Genomic DNA, 14,385 nt, shown 5'->3' with positions numbered 1-14,385 from the left:
ACACAGTTCCCGATGACTGGGAGGGATTCTCTCTTTTCCTGCAGTTCTGCTTCAGAATGTTTCATCTATTTCAGATGGTGTTATTTGCACAGGGTTCCCAAAAGAAGATGGGTTGCTGTGCATCGCGATCTCCCTTTTGTACAGCTTTCCAGATTTTGCATAACTCCCACTCCCTCTTCCCGCCTCACCCAATCCCCAAACCTGTGTTTGATATGGAGCTGAAGAGAGCGTTACAATTCTCTCCAACGGCACTGATTGCTATGCCACACGCTAGATGAAAAGCTGAAGACTGCTGGAAACTGCTGTGGTCAGCGCGAACAGAGCGGCCCAGCGGGAGTGCATTGGGCTCATAACCCAGAAATTAATGTATTGAAAACATCCTCTGCTCGTTGACAATTCCAGGTTTCAGTGTGTCTACTATCCCCGCTAGTGTTCCTATATAACATAGCTGCATTCTACGTATTGCATGTTATTTCACTTTCAGCTTCCTTTCACTCAATGCATCTGAAATGAATGTTTCGTACTGGTTAACCGCCAAATTCACACAGGTGAGGAAACACACTTGTGACGTTCTGGAAGCACTTTTCCTGTTCTCTGTCAGTCTGCTCTGATCCAAATCGCAAAATCATTTGCCAGAGCTGGGAATAAACTGGCGAAGGTGTGATATATTAGTTATGGAGTGCTCTATACGCATGACGCCCTGCAGTTATTCCCTACACTTGTTCGCACAGCAGTGTACTCCCTGTGAAATGAAAAGCCGTGAGTTACAATTGGATCAACTTGTTGGAGACAGCATTATGACACTGACAAAGTTCCACATTATTAGGACATACATCGCCAATTATGAATAACCAACGAGATATACAAGCTACAGAGAGTTGCCCAGGACTCGATGGGCTGAACAGCTTCTGAAGGCTCGTGAGTGAGGCCACACGTTAATGCTGTTCATCTTCCTGTCTCTGGGACAGAGTGGCTGATGGTGAAACAGTGTCTCATTTTAACCCTCCCTTCCGTATTAGACTGTCTGCAGGCCCGCAGCTCAGGGCCGTGGGGATGACTCTCAGTGACTGAGGGTTTCATTTGAATTAATTTCGTCTGGGGTAGTTGGGACTCAGGTGTTAAATGTTGTTCGATTGCAGCATAGAAACCGATGTCACTGCTTCAAAAGCCTTTCTGCAGGATTGCTGTGTGAAGATAGATTCTTAACAGTAAACAAGCTGCACAAAAATGTCCTCACATGACTTTACGTGAGAGTAGACAATCCGAAGTACATTCTGTCTTTCCCAACAGCTCAGTGTCTTTAGCATCTCTCAGATAAATGATATTTGGAGAAAGTTCCTAATCAACTTGCTGATTTCCAGCACTTGATGGAACTGGCTGTACCGATCAGAGCGAGCTTGAGAGCACATCCACGCTTGCCTCCCCTCACACTGCCTGCCATTGGAGGGAAATAGCTGAATACTCTGGCGATGCGGCCCAAGCGGAAGGGATACACAGCACTGTCCCATGAACAAGGAGACGGAATGCGAAGGCGATATTCTTGAAACTCTTTGGAGCTTAGAAATCTGAGAAAAGTGTGATGTAGTTGCATCTGAGCGAATTTGAGCTGGATTGGTGTTGGAAAGTAAGAATGTCACTTGTCTAGGGGCATGATCTTCGCTTAGTAGCTTGAGTTAATACTGGCATGTGAGAATGTCTTACTTCAGGTCGCCATCGAGCTTTGATTGTTTGATTTGTCTTTGCCCGGTCGCCCTAGCAACTGTTTGCTAAAAACAAGATGTAAATCATGAAGTTTCACCCCTTGAAATAATGTCAAGTTCTGGGGTAAGTGTAATTCTAGTGGGCATGGCACAGTACCACATGCGGTAAAAGTGAAACAAGTGTTTCAGGATGTTCACCCACACAATCCCACTCTGAATAAATCCACCATCTGGATGTTTGCACAGTTCTGAGTTTGAACCTTTAGGAAGTGGGGACGGGAAAGGATTGGAAACAGCGCTGAGCAGGTTGATGGGAATGGTCTGGTATATGAGGAATGTCAACAATAAATGTTATTTAGAAAGTTGGGACAGTTTTCTTTGAAGAGCAGAAGGCCGAAAGCCGGCCTTGTGAAACCTTTCCAAGACACGAGTGGGATAGACAGAGGAAATAAGGAAGGGAGAATGCTCCCCACGCCTTTAAGGATCGAGAATGATTCGGCAGATATTTAAAGTCATTAGCAAAGGAAGAAAAATGTATATGAGGAGGAATGTTTTCACATAGGGAGTGGTTAGGGTCTGTAAACCACCGCCTGACATTGACAGAGACGCAGTTTCAATCGAGTTATTTAAAAACTAATTCGATGTTTCTGTTGAATTCTGTTGAACTCTGGAGAGTTACATGGAGAAGGCAAGAGAATGACACCAAAAGAGAAACACATTTATTTCGGTGGAGAGCCAGCACAGCTAAGGTGGTTAGTGACACATTTGTGATTCTGAGTGGAATCAGTTAGACCAACAGAATGTAGGGAGTTAAACAACGGTGATATTGGCAAAGCCGGGGCACATCTACACAACAGAATATTGTCCAGCACGGACATGTCACAGGGAGGATGGCGCTGCCTAATAATCCTGCAGGGTGTCCTGCGGATGATACACAGCACCCTTCATTATTCAGAGAAGACTAGGGCACTGTAGCTTGGCCAAGCAACTGAAGCCGCAGGATTCAGGTTCAAATTTAGCAAGTGGTGGAGGTTTGAATCCACTGCTGCAATTTCATCGCATCAGCTGCAGCGTGTTGAAGGGCCGTGGTCAAAGCATAAATGCAGGTCTGTCTCTTGGAGAGTAAACTGCAGTGTTGGAGAGTGCAGACTTTCTCCAAGGCGTCAGTGTCTGCGCTGTTTTGATGTGCTCGCCTCCCACAAGGTAAATCGCGGGTTGAAGTAGCTCTCCTGCTGCTGTTTCATTCCAGCAAGTTGAGTTTTCACTGGAAACGAAGAGAGACTGTTACTTCATTGCTGTTGTGAAACAAAGTCCTGCAGTGACTCTACTTGTCGTTATTTAGTGTTCTGGCGCAAGGTAATTTTTTAACAATGAATTGCGATGTCATATGATCTTAAATTTCTATTTTTCCTTCTTTTCTGTCCTGGAGACGGCGGAAGGGAAAGTTAATCTAATCGAGACTGTGATTGATGAAATTGACTTTCTATAGCCCATTCTTATTGTGTTCTTTTTTCTCTCTTTTCAGCAGTTTCTGTGAAGTGGTGGTTCACTAAGGCTCCAGTCTGTTTGAAAGAATAATGTGGAATTTCCCTGCTGTTAGTTGTGAGATAAGTTTATGGCTCATGCACACAGACTGTCTCACATTAAGCATCCATGCTTCACTGTGTCTGAAAATGCATTTGGTTTGTCATTTTTGTTTGTGTTCCGTGTTAAATGCTTTCTGTTTTACCATTCACTCAATACATTACGAGATAGCACGGTTTGTGAGGTAACTTTCAGCATCAAAAATCCTCAACTGAGGATCCGGGAATATTTCACGAAGTATGGTCAGTCGGGACAAAAGTGAGGAAGTCTTCCAGTTCTGCAGTGTTTCACAATGCGACCTTTCCGTTGAACAGTTGAATAGACTAAACTATTGCGCCACAGCGAGCGATAGCAAGCTGCACTAATAGTAATCCTTTAAAGGGGGTGTAAGCAACACAACGTTATTGGAAAACACAGCATAGAAACAGAGTCCTCAGTGGATTTCGTCCATGCTGACCACATCGCCGAAATTAAGCAAGTGCCATTTCCCAGCATTTTGCTTTCAGTGCAGTTTGTTTCTGTAGTGCAGTGGTTGTCACAACCGCTTCACGCACGAAAGATCCCCCGTGCGATACTGGGCAGAAACAGCCCTGCCTCCCACAACAGCCTTATGGATGGACGAGAACGGAAATTTCCTGCTTGCTTTACCATCAGCAAACCTGGCTTTGAGTTTGCTCGCGCAAGTCGTCTCTCGGGTTGAAAAATAATGCAATTCCATTTAAGTTCTGAGCGAAACGTTGTTAAGTGTTTCTCCAACCTGCTTCTGAACATACGCCATTCTGTTTAAGAGTGTAGTTCCCGCGTTCTAATCCTGCCACAAAAAGCCGTAACACATTTGCATTCCTTGCGCAGATGGCCTGTTTCAAAGCCAAGGAGAAACCTGATGTGCTGGTGTCATGGTGCAGCACGGATTCATAATGTTGTTTCTCTGTCAAATATATTCCAGAGTACTCTCTGAAAGGCCTCATTTGGAAACTGCCTGTCGTTATTCAACGTGCGAGAATTAGTACCAGAAGTCCTGAATCATGTTTTCGCACGTTAGCGGTTCATTCCATCAGCAACAGCAATGAATGAATTTACACTCTCAGAGGAAACTCTGCACTTGTGCTGTCTTAGCGTCACTAATATTAAGGTGTGCCCCGAGATCTAAGCCATGGTGGTACTGAGACTGCGGAAATAAAAGGCAGGCTACCGAATGGCATTGCGTCCATTTGGTTTTCTTTAATCACAGATGAGCAAGAAAATGTAAACGGGGAGTGGATGGCAGAGGGGAGGGGGGAAGCGAGATAACAAAGTGAGGCAGTTGCACCTTTGGTGAAACTCTTTCATTGTGATTCACTCAACAACAAGAGACGTGAAGGTGACTCAGGTGGGAGAGCTTTTTACATCGAGAACAAAGAGCACTCACGTACAGTTAGCACCTCTTTGACATCTTGTGGGGTGGGGGAGGAATAACCAACCTTTTGACTTCTGTTACTATGTTCAGAAACTGCCTTTTAGATTGACGTGAACATAAACTGCATTTCTAAATAGCACCATGGAGTTTAGCAAAATTTATTGAGTCTCTTCCCACGCAGGTTTCCAACTCAGTTGGTATCCATGTGGTTCATGCCCAGGTGTGAACATCTCTGCAGCAAATTGCACGGTTAAGGTAAAAGGCAAGGTAAGTGGCATCTCGAACTGGCCCCGAGGAGAGAGCATCCTCACAATGTGATCTGTCATTCTCGGATTGTAATGCTCAGCTTTGTGCATTTTCCATGTAGTCCGGTGTGTTTCATTTTCCGTGTAAATGTGAAAGTTGTTCTGTTCCGACCAATGGGCTAAATCATTTACTAAAGCAAGAATCGATATTCCAGTAATGTCATGGCTATTACATCAAATCATGACGGAACATGCATTCTAACACTTGCATATACATTTGTAGCTGAAAAGAGTCTCAGAAGATAGATTCAGCTTTACATTGATTTTTTGTGTGGATTGATGGGCTACCTTTATCTGCTGTGAAATTAATATTGTAGTCGGGCATATCCCAGCTGCTTTGCAAGCAGGACAGGGATCGGGGAATGCTTTCCCTGTGAGTTTCCTTCTGTTGTTTTGCAGGGGCACAATTGAAAGTATATGAAAACAAGCTGCGCGCTTTCGGGTGTTACCGTGTCCGAGCGGTCTAAGCTGCTGGATCCAGATTCCAGTCTCTAAGGGGCGTCGCTTCCAATCCCACCAGTACCATTTCAGCTGGTCACCAGCAAAGCTACTGCGTGTTTAAATGCCGTGTTAAAAGAGGGGGTAAAAAAAAGAACTGGTGGGTTTGCTTCTTGGAGAATTAACTGTGGTGTGGCAGAGTGTCGACTCTCTCAAAGAGGTCAGTGTCCATGTTGTCATGATCGTGTTCGCCTCCCACACGATAAGTCGTAGGCTCAAGCATCTCTCCTGCTGCTGTTTTGTTCCAGACAAGTTGAGTTTTCACTGGAACCGAAGAGACACTGTTATTTCACCGCTGTTGTGAAACAAAGTTCAATGTTGACTCTACTCGCCAGTATTTTCTGTTTAGACGAATGGGAAAATGATTCCAATGAATTTCGATGTCATATGTTCTTAAATTTCTACCATTTCCTTCATTTCTGTCCTGGAGACGGCGCAAGGGAAAGATAATCTAATCGAGAATGTACTTGGTGAAATTCACTTTTCATGGCCCATTCTTTTTGCATTTTTCTCTCTTTTCAGCACTGTCTGGGAAGTGACGGTGCACTAAGGTTCCAGGATGTTTGCAAGAGCAGTCTCCAATTCCCCTGCTGTTAGTTGTGAGATTAATATATGGCTCACGCGACTGGTTGTGTCCACCAGAAACCACCCTCGCCGTTCCTGACCCTCTCAGCTCCTGGATATCAACTACCCCTCCATCCTCCAACCATTCATGGTGGGTGCTGTTGCCAGGCCGTTTTGTCTGTCAATTTCACTGTCCAGCTTCCAACCCCCGGAACCAGCATGAACATCTCCTCCACTCATGGACTCACAAATAGAGCTCAACTCCTCACTAACCATCACTGGCAGATAGGGTGTTGCAGCAGACGTACAACTCAGAGCAGAACATGTTGCACTGGCCTGCGAAGACACTGTATAATTAAGAATATCCGGCACCCCGAAGATATCACACCCATGATATGGCGTTTTGCACAACCAACAATACATTTCACACCGTTTGGTCAAGATACAGACCCCTTCGTAGAGCTTGCACTGATTGGGAAGGGCGAGTTGTGTGTACGCTGTGCTCCCGCATTACTACAAGCTACTTTTACAAAACAAGGCACAGAGGCTGCCTCTTCCTCCGAGAGCCAACTCTTATTCGCTGATCTCCCATAATCACTGTGGACACAGCAATAGAACCATTCAGGCCGTTATTGTCCTCCCAAATACATACAGTTACTCTCAGACAGGGAGCAATCCTGCCATCAATACAACAAAGCCCCATTCCCCGGCAGCAGCATTGGGAATCAAACCAGTTATTGAATCACTTTTCAACAAGAAATTCTCCTGCCCACAACCAGCCCATGCACCACTCCCTTCTTACCTATCCCAAAGCTTGGAAGACAATGAAATGGCAGTTTGTGCAAGATCTTAGGGCTGTCAATGCCATTGTTGTTCCCTGCTTCCCAGCATTCCCGGACATAAATGCTATCATGACCAGTATCCCCGCCTCCTCCAGCTGATATTCTTGTAATCGACCTTTCCTCAGCCTCATTCTCCATTAAGTTGGCCCCTAAACCTTTATGTTTCTACATATAGCGGCTGCCAAAATACATAGACAGGTTTTTCCTAAGGGTATTCTGAGAGCCCCGCAGTTTATGCTGCTCAAGAATTCCTCACCCTGTCCACCCGTCACCTACCATGCCACAACACCTTCCTCCAACATGCGGAATAGAAATTTGTCCTAGTTATTGTCGACATGTTTTCAAAATGGGTAGAGACATTCCTATAAAAAAATGATGCCAGAGCAGAGGTAAAGTGTATCCTGCAGGACATTATTTCAAAACTTTTATATCCCAGGGAGCATACAAACATACGGGGGATAGTGCCAATTTCTCCACGAAGCTCATTACTGCTGACTGTGACGCCCTCGGGATACCCTGGAGATACCACATTCTGTACCACCCCACAGTCATCCGGAATATTGGAGAGAATGAACAGCACCCTCAAAGCCACCTTACCCCAAATCACTCTGGACACAGGGCTGGCTTGGCCAGAAGGCCTGCTACTGGAGCTTCACACAGTAAGTGGACAGGGAAAACGAACGACGGAAATTAGACCATTTGAAGTGCTAATGGAATGACCAATGCCCACAGCCACCGGAACCCTAAAACTAGCCAATTGCACAGCGCTGCTCTTAACACAGGAAACTCTCTTCGATTACGTTCAAGCCATTAGTAGAAGGATCACTTTAAACCGAGATTTGCTAAAACTTGCGATGTACTTGGAAGCTTCTTATCTTCCTGCTGGTGGAAACCGAATAAAGATTCATGCACCTTCAATCTTTCACTGTGTATAAAACCTGCACACACAAAACATGGAAACATGGGTGTCTGGGGAAAAAATAAACACGAGCACAGTTAGATGATAGTGTGGAGGTACAACAAAAAAAAAAGCAAAAAAAAAAGCTGCCATGTTAACCCCACTACAAGAGCCACTTCACCCGTTTAAACTGGGGACTATGTAGGAGACAGGCCCTGCCGAAAGATTCTCTCTCCCCTACATGGAAAGGACCACTCTTGGTCTGTCCCACGATCACGACAGCTGTCACGCTCTAAGGGAGACCAGAATGCGACCCGGTGAAAGAGGGCACCGCCTCCACAGAAGGACAAACAATCAGAACAGGGTACAGCTCCCGACAACACAGAGGGATCCAGCTGCTCGCTGCAACCATCGGGATCATCACTCTTTGTCTGACCTGCACATCACCACTGATCGGTAACAGGGCACACAGAACAGGGCACTTAATCCACCGTGAGCCATGGGTGAGCATTTTCCTTGACATGACCCACATTTGTGCCCAAAGGTAAACCAGACCAGCTGCTGCGTCTGTGCCCGTATCCCTGAACATTCCCACGGTGGCATTCCTCAGGGCGCAGTCCCTTTTAACACTGCAGAGATGGCAGAATTGTGGCTGAAACTGGAGAGGTCCTGGGGATCACAACGCCCAGTCTGCTAACCAGACCGGTCATTCATGTGGCTCATAGCTCAGACTACTGGAAATCCTCAGGATACCACCTCGACAGATTCACAGGATGGTTCTACGCAGCCCAGAACCTCTCACATGAACACCCAACCTTGACCATCACTGATACCGCTGCACGGAGGTCACGCAGAGAAACCATGTGCCTAACAATATGGCTGGGTGGAGCTGATGCATTAACTCACTGCTCTTGACTCCTGCAGCTCTCTGGTCTGTAGCAGAGTGCAGCATACTAGATTTCTTGGCCACAACATGTCTGCTCACAATTCCATTTTCAATAATATTTGGACAGGAATCCAAACCCACCGCCTAAGAACATACAATGACACTTATTTTGTCTGCCGCCACAAGGCTTACCCTGGCTGGCGTTGTCATGGGCTGGCACGTGGGTATGCGGTACCACTCCATTACCACTCCCAGTTGTCTCCCTTCCAGAAGCTTATTCCCACAGAAAACGCAACCTCACTTACCTAGACGAGATAACCCCTCCCCCGTTTTTGTGTCCACTTATGAAACCCTGCGCCTCGACATAGAGGCACATCAGCTGGCCACCATGCTAGAGGTGATAACATGCCACGGCTGACGTTCTTGCCCAGCTGAATGCAGGGGCTGTCGCCATTCGTACTGTCGCCCTACAAATCAGAATGGTCCTGGAAGGTCCTTCATTGGCACAGACTGCTCTACCGACATCCCTGACTCCAGCGAAAATATAACGGACCTGACACACCACTTTCCACAGGCTGCTGCTGCCCCAAATGAACCGGAGTCCCACTCGTACTTGTGGACCTGGGCAACCTGCTGGCTTGGCTCACGGGGCACTAAACTGCTGGAGAAACTAATATCCCATATTGCGGTTGTGGATATCATTATCCTGGTGATAGGCCTCCGTATGTGCTTCTGCCGGTTTTGTACAGCACTGTTACACGTGCCATCCTCACAACCCAGCTTGTACAAGTTCGCTGGAGTGAGATCCCCTCCCCGGACACAAACATCACTTGGTCAGATTCAGACACTGAATACGACCTCTCCGACACCAACCCTCACCACCTGATAGCCTCCCCGGTCCGGGCTACATTGCACTTTTCAACATGCTCTTAACAAAAGAAGGGCTAACTTTTTGAGAAAACCTGCTACACTGCCCACCCATCGCAAAACCACATAAAAAACACCGAAGTATGTCAGCGAAACATAGAAATCATGCCTGCCAACACACACAGAAAACACTCAGAATGCCTCAGTCGTGGCCAAAGAGGTGAATATCGAATCCAGACATTCTAAGCTACGCCCAGACCAGATAATACACTTCTCAAACAGCCTTCACAGTAAGTTCCGAGCCTCAATCATCACTTCAGTCCGAATACCCTAAGCGCAGGCTCTTTTCCCATATAAACCGATGGCGCATAAACAAAGAGTCAGAATGAAAGACCTCGGAAGACTTTGCTCCCAGGAGGAGCACAATGGACAGAACTGAATGCCAGGAGAAGGAACATTTGCACATACTCATGCAGACAGGAAATACTCGACAAGACATTCTCACCTATTCCAGGACATGTCTGGAATATCCATTGTCAATTACAAATGAATAGTTACTGCCAGACGTTTGATTAACTTCCATTCAGTTTATTCTTTTTTAATCCCTTTACAATTTTCATCACTGAACTGTTACTGCTTTACAATTATCACCTTTGTGTTGTACCCCTATGAAAACTGTCTGCACCCACTGCTTGGGGAGAAAATGCTGACGTCTATGCGGAGAATCAGTTCTGTGTTAGCCTGCTCAATTTCTTTCCCACAATGTCAATTTGTTCAATCAAACTGCTTGCCAGCCTAGTATCTGGTCTCTGATCCATTGGAAAGAATTTCTCTGACACCACGTGATCGTGAATTACTTATGTTTTTACCCTGTTTTCAGTCTCCCGTGTGGGATCTCGCTGAAACCCACATACACTACATCATTTTCACTCCCCTCATTCAAAAATCGGATCACTTCCTCAAAACATTTAGACAGATTTGTTCGGCATCACCTCAACAGACAAAACCATGCTGACTCCTTCACCAAACCTTGCCTGGACAAGTCGCAATTAATTCTCTCATTCACAGGTTTCTACGAAGGTTTCCCGACCACTCCTGTGAGACTCACTTGGGTGTAATTCCCTGCTTTGGTTCTATCTGCCTTGTTAAAAAGTGGAGCCCCATTTGTAGTCCTCCAGTCCTCGACCAACTTCCCTGTGGCCAAAGAGGAATGTGAAATATTGATCCGCACCCCTTAAATTGCTCCTTTTTCTCACAGAGCAACGTGAGATATAATTTCTCTCCGAGCTGAGGATTTGTCCACGTTTAAGACTCTCAAAACCTCCAGTATTGTCTCAGTCCCTAAATGAAACTGATCAATAACTTCTCAGTGCATCTTCCAGCATTCTATACAGATGTCTTCCCACAACAGGACTGTTCGCCAGCTGAATGCGTAAAGTGATTCATCCAGTTATCCTATTTAGAATAATGCACAACTGTACAGTCACACTGGAGGGAACACATTCACGTATTTTAACTGAAAACGTTTTTTTTTCAGCCTTTGCGCCTATTAACCCTTTAGCTTTGATACCCAATTGCAGATTATTACAGTGGGAAAGCGTTTGAATGTTCTCAATCTGAAAAAAAACTGTCACTTGATTACGCCTCCTGCGTGGACTCCAGTCTGTTCACATCTGACATGAGGATTGCTTTTCTCTCTGCTGTTCATCACATCCAGGAGAGAACAGGGGCAGAAATGATTGCTGTCTTCGTTGACTTAAGAATTTGATGCCGAACTACCCACAAGAGAACTTTTCAACAGGAACGGAGTTCTGTATTCTGTGCAGGGGATCATTGCACAAGCACAGTATCAATCTTCAACCAGGTCGTGGACAGTCATTCTTCTTTGAACATTCACAGTATATGATTCTAACCAGATTGAAACCAATGAATGCTGGAAAAACTCAGCATCTAAAAAAGGAAATCAGAGTTCACATTTCGATTCCAGTGACCATTCCTCTGAAGTGACGATAGCTTGGAAAATGTTGGTCTATCTGCAGAAGATATAGTGGGGGTTGGGGGAGGGAAAGGAGTAAACGATAGGTAAAGATAGAATTCAAATAGAGAGAAGAACAGTTAGACAAAGGAATGGATAGTGATCTGGCTGGCAGGGTGAATACCTATTAATGGAGACTGTTAGTGACGAACCATATGTAGTGTGTTATGGAAGGCCATGTGACAACAAGGCCTAGCGTGTGGGATAAGGGGATAGGACAAGGGAGAGTTCAGGCCCCGCCCAAAAAATAAATTGATATGAGTCCTGGAAGGCTTCAGAATCCCCAAATAGAAACTGAGGTGTTGTGCTTCCAGCATGCGCTGAGTTTCTCTGTAACTCTTCTTGAAGACAGAAATTGGATGTTCTGCAGTGTGTTCACCCAGTACAAATTTCGTTTCCCAAAATGGTGGAAACCACATTGCGAGAAGTGATTGTAATAGAGCGGATTGCGTGAGTGCAGTTCATGTGTTACTTCGACTGGAAGTTGTGTTGGGCCATTGTAAACAGAGGAGAGAAGACGTCAATGGATAGGTGAGGATAGACAAGAAGCAAAAGGAGATATTATTACTGAAATCATGAGGACAAGAAACCTAACAAAAAGGCACTTCACCTGAATGTTCGTCACATTTGTAACATGGTTGAAGAGCTAATGGCACAAATCAACACGAATGAAAATGATTTAATAGACATTAGAGAGACACGTCAAAAGGATGGCCACGATTGCGACTCCAATATCCAGGAGTACGAGATTACTTGGAAGGTCAGACAGCAGTGTAAAGAAGGTGGTGTCTCTCTGTGAGACAAGGCCAACATCAGGTCAGTGTGGAGAGACGCTATAAGTTCGATGAAGAATGAGTTTGAATTAATTTGCGTGGAAAGTAGAAATTCTCTGAAGAAAAAGTCACTGATAGGTGCAGTGAATAGGCCAGCAAATAATAACATCACATTGGTGAAGGCAATAAACAAAGAAAACAGCAATGCCTGTGAAAATGGGTCGGCTATTATCATTCGGGATTTTAATCTACATGTAGCTTGGTCGAAGTAGCTCAGTCACAGTACCTTTGAGGAGGAGTTCGTTGCGTGTACCCGTGATAGTTTCCTTGAACAGTATGCAATGGAACCAACGAGAGATTAAGCAATCCTCGATCTGGTCCTGCGTACTGGAATAGAAATAATTAATGATCTCATAGTTAAGAATCCTTTGGAACGAGTGATCACAGTATGGCAGATCTTTATTCAGATAGGGAGTGTGAAGATAAAATCTAATAACAGGGTCCTGTGCATGGGCAGGGACTCAACAATCGAACGAGAGAGCACCTGATTAAAGTAGTCTGGAAACAAAGGTTATATAGTGGGACAGATATCGAGCAGTGGAGGACTTACATAAAAGATTTTTTCGTAGAATTGCTCAGCAAATGCATATTCTAGTGAAAAGGAAGGACTGTAAGAAAAGCCCTGCGTGTCTGAGGAAATAAGGGAGGCTATCAAAGTGAAAGAGAAGGCATACCAAATGGCCAAGAACAGCATGAAACTGGAAGATTGGGAAAACATTAAAGGTAAACATGAGGAAAAATAGCTAGTAAACAATACAAAGAAGGATAGCCAAAGTTTCTATTAAAATATAAAACGAAAAAAGAGTGGCTAAACTAAAGGTTGGTACATTTGAGGATGAGAAGGGGCACTTTGTTATGTGATGTGATGAAATGGCAGAGCCATTAAACAGGTATTTTGTGTCAGTCTTCACAGTGGAAGATACTAATAACATGCCAGTAAGTGGCAAAGAGGCACATGTAGGTGAGGACCTGGAAACAAACATGATGATGGAAGAGGTAGTGTGAGGCAAACAAATGGAGCCGAGATGGACAAGTTTTCTGGCCGTGACGGAATGCATCTCCGGGTATTGAAGGAGATGGCTGGAGAAACAGCAAGTGCACTCGTGGCAATTTTCAAATTCTCTAGGGGCTGCGTGGCAGTCCCAGCAGATTGCAAAACAGCTAGTGTGACATCACTGTTTACAAAGGGATATGGATAAAACATTGGGAATTATTGATCAGTTAGGTTAAGTTCTGCAGTGGGGAGATGCTTGAGTGTATTATCAAGGAAGAAATAGCAGGGCATCGCGATAGAAATTGGACAGATATAACGTAGGTTCATGAAGGTTCAAACAGAGATGTTATGTTGCAGCTGTACAAGATGCTGGTGAGGCTATCTTTGGTGTATGTGTGCACTTTTGATCCCCTTACTTGAGAACGAATGTACTGGGACTGGTGGGGGGAGGGGTGCAGAGAAGGTTCACTGGGTTGATTCCGGAGTTGAGGGGGTGAGCCTATAAAGAGAGACTGCATACATTAGGATAATTTCCGTTGGAATTTAGAAAAATGAGGGGGGAATCTTACTGAAACATAAAACATTGAACAGAATAGATTAGAGAGAATTATAAAGGATGTTTCCACTTGTGGGTGAAACTCGGACAAGATGGCATAGCCACAGGATTAGAGTGAGCAGAATTAGGACTGAGTTCAGAAGGACGTTGTTCACCCAGACGGATGTTCAAATGTGGAATACCTTGCCCAGCGAAGAAGATTGCGCTAGTTCAATAAATCTTTTTAAAGCTAAGAACGATTCTTCTTTTGATCAATAAAGGAAATAAGGGATACAGTGAGAGGTGTGTAAGCGGATTTAAGCCTTTTGAAAGATCAGCTATGATGTCATTGAACGGCGGAGCAGGCTTGAAGGGCCGGATAGCCTACTCCTGCTCGGGTTTTTAGGTTCATTGCATTTATGTGTCACAAAAGCAGCGATAAAGAGGG

Source organism: Hemiscyllium ocellatum, chromosome 46 (assembly GCF_020745735.1).
Source record: "Hemiscyllium ocellatum isolate sHemOce1 chromosome 46, sHemOce1.pat.X.cur, whole genome shotgun sequence".
Lineage (NCBI taxonomy): Eukaryota > Metazoa > Chordata > Chondrichthyes > Orectolobiformes > Hemiscylliidae > Hemiscyllium > Hemiscyllium ocellatum.
Note: the sequence above shows the minus strand (reverse complement) of the source record.